The following is an 8,768-nucleotide window of genomic DNA, read 5'->3' on the forward strand; positions in this document are numbered from 1 at the left end:
AAATAGATTACATTGATTCAATATTGTCATCCACAAAACTCCATAATCCCACCAAGGTCCTATGAGGAAAATTTGCATTCATTCATACCCAATTTAATGAAAATAAGAAATTCAGTGTGTTTGACACCTAATTCCAACTCTCATAATCTTCTTTTCACTCCTCAAAAGCCACAAAAGTATTTTTGGTACCAAATACAATATTCAAGATAAATATATTAACATCAAAATTACAACACCACACCATCTGATGTTTCACAAGATGTGTTGTTCAGATGGGGGTTTCACATCCGGTGTGGTATGAGACCCCATTATTGGAGCAATGTTAACCATAATGTCACTTCTCAGTTACAAAACAAATGATTATTTGTGGACACTTGATGAAAGGGTCATCTTATTCAAAATACATGTAAGCAAATAGCAAAGTAGGATAATTTACAAATTTATTGACATTTAGCCTATGTTGGATAAGATTAGATCATTTATTGGGCACAATTGACATGGTTAAAATCAACAAGTCATTTTCATTTCCATCAACTTTGTTTTGAATTGTCTTTAACTTCGAACAAAAAAGGGGTCAAATTGTGAAAAAGGGCCCATAGTTTATGGTGTGTGTAGGTCTCTATTTGAGGTCTTGGTCCTACTAAATTAATAACCCTTACACAAATTTAAATTCAACAAAACTTTATTTATTAATCCTACCGAACTTCATTTAAATTATTGTTTATTGCTTTCCTACTTTTAAAATAAACAACGAACTAAAAAGCCCATCATGCATATGGTTTTCCAATGAAAAACTGTAAATATTCAAAACTTTAAAATAATACTGATGTAAATCACACGTTGTTTCCATAATTTAATCTAAATTGTTTTCGATTTATGGTGTGTAATATTAATGACAATACACCAGTCATCTCTTTGTTAAAAAAGAAAAAGAATAAAATCATTATTTCTATTTTGACTCGGCACACAAATTCGTATTTTATTTAAAAAATTTCTTATGAAATATTTGTATTTATGCAGTATTGACACAATATCGTTTTGTTATAATCTATCTCTGTGTGACATCGAGATTATTTGTAGGCGGTAATATGCTCTTATATCTTCTTTGAATAGATGACTACATCTGTGATTGGGTTGCTCTAATTAAACTACCCCGCAACCATTCAATCAAATTAAGTTCAGTTGTGGCGATGTTATAATATATGTAAACCGAATAAAAAGGCTTGCTCATCCTTACCGCACGAACAATTACCTCCATTGGTCTTGTATTATTCTTCTCTGGGGTGTCAGATTGTTGCTCAAAATAGAAGACAAAGGAGTAAGGGTAGTGTTGCCCATTAAACACATACTAAGTTGTCTTTTCATCCTTTTAAGTGTTAAAAAATGCAGAGGGTGAGCATTGTTGCAAAGCCCTAAATGAGATGATGAGGTTCCTGCTCTTGTCATCGATGCATCACACCGATTTATTTCTTCACCACACCATCCAAATTTCTACAGTTTGTTTGGACGTTGTACACCGACAAATGCGTGAGTAGGCACAGAGAACAGGTTCCATAGCTGCAAGATGACGCCTTTGGATTTTGTCAACGGGCCAAAGCACTCTTTATTTGTTGGAATAGAAATAGAAAACTGGACTATGTTTTCTTTACTTGGAAATAGAAATACATATTTTATTTTGTTTCTAAAATAAACTTATGATCATTCTGAAAAGCAGTTATTGGAATAGTCATTCCTATATGACCATTCTGAAAAGCAGTTATTGGAATAGTCATTCCTATTCTAATATACATTTCTATTCTCAATTCCTATACCTACAACTAAACAATCCCAAATTCAAAACAATCCCAAATTCAAAACAAATCTTCCTTCGAAAATGCCATTTACACATCAGAGATCAAGACTTTTTGCGATAAAAACAGGGCTTCATATTCCTATCACGCGTCCATGACCACCATGGTGAGGGATGTCAAATCCTGATAATAAAGTAAGCAGGAAATACATAAACTGCAAAATCCCTAAAAGTTTGGATACCCTCCACAGTGATCTTGATCTTCGTTGGTGTCCCACACCCATGCAAATTTCACAATGGTTAGATATGAGTCGCAGACCTGAATACCGGTGTACAAAACGACCGTTATTATATTTTGCCTTAGCCGCCGAAAAAACCAGTCTGAGTGAGACATCACGATTTCCAATGGACATGTTCCCACATTACTTAGCCTATTGACTAATTAGACATATTTTTGTGATCTGATGGGGCTTCCTTCATAGCCAAAGAAGCATAAGTGCTTGGCAGAAAACTTAGATGATCAAAATACGAGCTACATCCTGGACAGTTAAGCACGGCCCTGCATGCAAGTATAAAAAATTGGTACATGTGGAAAGTAGTACATGATAACTTTAAACATTCCGCAGCACAATGTGGTAAAGCTTTTGAATTTTTGTTCTGCATATCTAATTTTTTTTTTCAGTGTTCTTGTTCTTTCATCATGTTCTTGTTACTGAATGTATGTGGCACATAAGCTGCTACGGAAATGTTCTAGGGTATCTGAAGAAACTGTCTCCCTACGTAATCTGAAGCAACTGACTCGCTACATAACTCTGTGAAATTCAATTACATAGCTCTTTGAGAAATATAGTCATCAAACAACCCAGCTCTCCGTTTGGATAATATTATCCTTTCCCATCTAGAATTCATGCCGTCGTGACACCTTAAAACAAATATTCATATACTCTCACCATATACTGTAACTACAAATATGGTATAGGCCACTAATGAAATACTTAATATAAGTTTTTCTGAAGCTTCTACACAAGTTGTGTCAAATTGCTTGAAATTTTGTAGCAAAGAATTATGGAGAAAGTGAAAAAACAAATAATCTATCTCGTTATCCTAATATGATTTTCATTTCATCAACTACACTGACAAACTTAAATTAATGTCCAAAAATTGAGCTGAGAAATCATAACGTTCAGTGCTATTGAGGCTTTTTGTCTCTTCTGTTTGGACAAAGGGCTCGCACTATCCCATAGCATCGTCCATCTGTAGCATGATTTTAACACTGGAATAGGGTTTCCAAAACCTTTATACACTCCATACATGGGTCCTTTAACTATTACACCTCATACATGGTCTTGGTCTTGATCTGGTGTTGTATTTATTGTATGCATTCTTATGATTCTTTACACTTTGATAATGCCACTATAGCATGCTGATTATTGATATAAACTTTAAACGATACAAACATTTATCTCATCCAGACTGCTTTATACAAACTTTACAGCAGCATAGACAAGCTTTTTACCCAGAATGTTTATGTTCCGTAGATTCCATATGCATGGACATTTACAGTATACTCATCCATATACATCTGTCATTATCTCAAAGCAATTCTGATTAACATCTGTCATTATCTCAAAGAAATTCTGATTAACAACTCTTGCACTTGAACTCATTATTGCTGTTTATATCCTCTTTAATCACTATCTACAAGAAATTATGATTACTTTATTTATTTGAGTTCTCAGTAAAACAGTCATGGACATTGAATATTAGTGCATTGTGTGTGCTATTGTAGCCGTGGAATTACATGAACTTTATTTCCTCTCAACTCTGTTTTCTTCCTCATTCATTTAAGTGTGTCAGTTTCTATTGACTGTTCTTTCCTTCTCCTATTTACTCTGCCTCATCCACGATAAAAGATTATGTATGACATCTGAGTACCAAAATGCTCTGCTCAATTTAAATTTTATATGATTTCTAAATTTTCCTCTGCTGCTAAAAAAATCTTTAAATCTGTTTCTCCTAGACCAAACATCATCCCAGTTTCCACTAGATTGCTTCTCAGTTTCTATTTTATTTCATGTCATAAGACAGTTGCATTAAGATACAATGTCAAAATATTATCATCAGTCTAGTCTTTCGCCATATGCTTTCTAAAGTATGCAATGTAGATTCCTCTATCATATGTCTATTTTTAAACCGTTGTGCAATTTGCTTGATACTTCTGCTTGATAATTCAACTAATCCTTCTTATTGCATCGAGCACTGTTATATTTTATGATTGCATCACAACTAGCATAACAAGTATCTAGATTACTTGTACTGGAGATACTCTAATTTCCAAGACGCATAACGAACACCATTCTTCCAGTCAAGACTGTTCTTTAAGTCTTGGCAGGAACCTCCCTTATAGTAAATGGTCTTATCCCATCTTCCCATTACCTTATTGATTGTTTAATTATTTGAATAAAATTATTTAAATATGTTAATAAAATATGAAACATATTGAAATCGTAATGGAGTCTAAATAATCAACATTGACATAAGAGGTCTAGCCTCCATTTTTGACAGGAAAGATGTATAATTCGTTAAGCAAATTAAAACAGGAAATAGCATGCATGCAGGGTATCCTTTCATTAAGGAGATTACACCAAAATTCGATGCAGAGCCTCATTTCATTAATAAAAACAGTGTATTATGAGGCAACAACACCGATATTCATAGATATAATCCATAAAAATGCAGATCTCACAGGTTGGGCCAGAGATCATTGAAATTGTAGATAAAACATTTTTTATCATATTCTTTTTTACCTTAACTAACAGTGGGCCAGAGATCACCCGGGTTAGATTAGAAGACGTACCTTTAAAGAATTCATTTTCGATCTGAACTCCCCTCGTCCAACACAAATTCAAGACAAATCCTTCTTCAGCTCAGCAATTAGGGTTTCACTGCAGCGCAGAAACGAGCTCTTTTTAGGGTAAAATCCTCATTTTAGGGTTATGAATTTTAGGTCGTATATAAGTTACACAATTAATAGAGATATTTGAAATATAACTTGTTCATGGAAGAGATGTTTTCTTATATGAAAATTTGCTTTTCATTCCTACGTATGGGAAGATGCTAATGAATCATTTATTGATTATTTGGTAATATTACATTATAAAAGTGTTTTGTGGTGTCTTCTTTCTTATCATTTACTTGATTGCACACGTGAACATCTGTTATGCACCCTGAAGAAATCCCTATTGCCTTTTCTTCACTACTTAAACCCTTCCCTTGCTAGAAATGGCATTTCTATTGAGAATTTCATTTATGGCCCTTCAGAAAGAATTTAGTTCCTAAACAAACTTGAGAATATGTAAGAAAAATTTTGGTTTTGAAATAAATCCTCCCACGTATCTACTCTATTCCTTAAAATTTGTCCATGTACATCAAATAATGTTCGTCAAAATTTTGATGGATGTATCTATCATTGTAATTCAGAGGAACGCAAGCAAGATTTTATTAAAAAAGAAAATTGCATTGTATAATCTAATAAAGAAAAATATATCTCATAGTTTGTTGAAAAGCTAGCCCAAATGTGTCAGTGTGGTAATATTATAGAAATTAGAATTAGCTTAAGATTGGATCCTCACACATAAGATGCTAACCATTATCCTTTCAAGAGAAGGGACTATGATTTGGAATACTCTAAAAACTAGGGCCCATATTGTTGAGAATGACCATATTTGGATCTATTGCCAAGACCGTAAAGCTCTTTTTTGGTTGGAATCTTAGGATGTTAATCCTCCTTTTATTTCCATGTATCCACACTTTTACAATTGTTCCATTAGATATTTCAAGCAACTAGTTGGTGTAATATGGATTATTATAATTTATATGTCTTACTGTGGTGTATAGATAACATGACCCTAGTGAATTACAATTGAGAAGTTCGTAGGAACAATAAAATAGTTGGCTTAAATTCTTGATTCTAGAGAATGTAATTATTTGGTTAGATGAGATGCTTTTCATTAAGAAAACAAGTTTTGAAGGGGCCCTAAAACCCTATATAAAAGATACATTAAGCCCAAAGATAGATTAAAAAAAAAAGACAACACTTGAACAAAGCTAGCTACACTAGGACGACAAAACTAACAAAAGGCAAAAATGAAAAGACACTTAAGGAAAAGGAAAAAGGACAACAAATGAGACTTAACCCATTTTCTTGATTTGCTCATATGCTTGCTCCTCCAATTGGTCCATCTTCTCAACTGCTTCTTTAATCTGGTGAATATCTAAAGAGGCCCTAGTATGCATTTTTCTTATGTTGCCCCTGGTCCTCCTCCCTGTCCTTTCCTTGTTATCAACATCAACTCCTTGTTCTTTAACAAGAGTACAATGGCTATCTCCCCCGAACTAACTTCCAATTTACTAATGAGGATTTTGACATGCTCATTGGAGGCTTTAATAATTGTATAGCTTTGATCCACTATATTCCTAAGGGTTCTCTCGATACCATTCACTTTATTGTCTAGCTACAACACCTAGGCCTGCAGCCTGTAGAAAGTAGCCATGTCAATTAGAGAACCCATAGGAGGTTGCTCTCACTCATCAACATCCCGAATCTTTTCTCCATCAGTTCTTCCTTCCTATCCTTCAAATCAATGACCTGATGAAACAACCACTTGATATACCTGAAGTTATCCAAAAGTCTATTCTTGGTATTGTTCAATAAATCCATATCATCTTCCTTCTTGTTGTCACTGAGAACAATCACTAAAGGATCAATGATCACTTGGAGATCCACTTTACCTAGTTCATCCTCTCCAACCTTCAGGTCAATCTTCTCCCTTGCAATCCCCAACCTCACTCTATCCATACTCATATTTTTACATTCCATTTTCCTACCTCTCAAAGGTGTGGTGGTCTCATCAGTCAACTTGGTATTTGTTGGTTAGATGGGATGATTTTTCTTAAGGAATTAACTCAATAAGTGAATATTGTGTGTATGTGTAATTCAAAGCTTCTTATATAGTTGTTTGAATATATTAAGGTTCATTGGTGGAAGTAGTTCTAGAGTAAATTTTCATGGCCAAAGTGCACATTCTTCTATGGTTGGTTATTCATAACTAGTACATTACATGGAACAATTTAAGGAAGAGGGGATCCTAGGGGATCTTGATATGCATTTTGTGTGTCTCTCATATTCTCTTTACTATTCCTTTACTAATGAATCTGATACTTATGGTGGACAACATGGGGTCAACCTTGTTGGCATGTTTCTTCTTTGGTTAAGTTTTGTATTTGCTCGAGAGACCTATTTCCTTCAAATTTCCTTAGTAGTCGATCACTCATTTACCATTTGACATAGTTGGGTAGAAAGGAAGAATTAGATTTTTCAGCACAATAGAACAATCTTTCAACATCTCTAGTGGAAATTTGTTAACTATCTTTAGGAGACTACCTTAGTGGAGTGACTTTTCTACAGGTTTGGATCTTGGGGAGGTTTCTATATATACTTGCTTTACTTTTCCTCTTTAAGGAGGTGTTAGTTAGGTTATGAGGAACAAATGTACACATCCTATAGGGAAACACAATACAAACAGTCATTAGAATCCTCTAGCATACAAATTTATTAAGATCAACAGCCATGGATCTTCCCAAGGAAATCTTGGTCATGCAAATATTGGTGGGGTTGGTTGTGATAGCTCTAGGGATGTATCAAAAAAAAATTATATTTATAAAGGCCATCAAATAAATAATCCTATTAAGGATCTAACCATCTTGTGTGTTGTTTAGCATAGCTATGTTCTCGGTTGGATAAGGATCATGTGTGAGTCTGATTGTTGGGTGATATTGTCTTTTGTTAATAGATAGAAGTTAGATGGTGTTGGTTGGGATTTATAGTTGATACGTATTCTTTAGTTGTGTGGTTCTTTTGATTCAGTTGTTTTTAGACGTATTTGTAGAGAGTGAAATGGTTACTCATAGTTTGTCCAAATGGGCTTTTGATCAAATATATGCTTAGAATATTAAGGATTAGAGGAAATTGCCTCCTAGCATGGCCTCCTTGTTAAATCATTTAGTGGACATTAAAAGAACTCTTTAAGCTCCCTATATAGTGGATTGTCCTTGTTCTATGAACTATCTTTTTATTGAATGCACAAGTGGCATGCATGTCTTTGATCCATTATTCGATTGAGAACATGATCCATAATCATTTGTTGTTTATTGTCTCGAATCGACAAGAAGTGAAATTATCAGCTATATTCAAAGAATTTATCATAAAAGCATAGAAAATTTGCTTAGGTTACAACATACCCAAATTTACGTATTATCAATTATACATTTATCAAAAAAAAATAAAGCAATAATTTGGTGTGGAACCACTAACATGTTCTAATTACTAATAGTAAGCCTAGGTCAAAAGTAAGCTCTATCACATAAAATAAAAGAGAAATCTTTCTTTTTTTCAACTTTTAAAAAATGGATGAGTTGAATACCTTTAGAGTTCTTCAAACTGCGAAATGTGAATTCAAAATACATATCTATTATAGAACTAAATTTACTTATAGAAATAGATATCATAAGAGAAGTCAATATAGATTATCTAATTTAGATTTATTTATGACTATCTAGCAAAAATTTTACCTTAAAAAATAAATCAATTTTGACTATATTACAGAGACAAAACCAACCTAAAATCATATAACACAAAACATTGATCTGCACCATTCCTGAAAAATTCAAAGAAGCTGGACAAGTTGTCGAAGTACAGCGAAAGATATATCTTTAGAATCCCAAGCACTACTGCATCTCAAATCAGGCTCAAGATATGCTAAAACTGGCCCCAGCCTTGCGAAAAGCAAGAGAAATAGATCCAACTGATAATTAAATAAACGGATGCAGGGTTTTATAGTGTTATAATCCTTGAAAGCAATAACCTGGAGATCTTAATCCCCTTATATAGCAATAACGAGGAGGTCTGCAAATAGCCTCT

The 8,768-nt window shown here is 33.7% G+C and overlaps 1 long non-coding RNA gene across 2 annotated transcripts; it reads right to left on the reverse strand.

Annotated features, from left to right (window-relative positions):
* Positions 1-977: 977 nt before the first annotated feature.
* Positions 978-4,782, reverse strand: LOC149557822 (uncharacterized). 2 transcript variants are annotated; one of them, XR_016364924.1, is made up of 2 exons: positions 4,647-4,782; positions 978-1,557 (listed from the first exon to the last, which is right to left on the reverse strand). It is a non-coding gene; the product is annotated as an uncharacterized LOC149557822 (long non-coding RNA). The 2 variants fall into 2 exon arrangements; XR_016364925.1 differs by lacking the exon at positions 978-1,557 and adding an exon at positions 1,669-2,348 and having other exon boundaries at positions 4,647-4,774.
* Between the last annotated feature and the right edge of the window lie 3,986 nt (positions 4,783-8,768).

The sequence above is a fragment of the Cupressus sempervirens genome, chromosome 5, assembly GCF_028749045.1.
Source record: "Cupressus sempervirens isolate cs-2001-9-10 chromosome 5, ASM2874904v1, whole genome shotgun sequence".
In the NCBI taxonomy this organism is placed as follows: domain Eukaryota; kingdom Viridiplantae; phylum Streptophyta; class Pinopsida; order Cupressales; family Cupressaceae; genus Cupressus; species Cupressus sempervirens.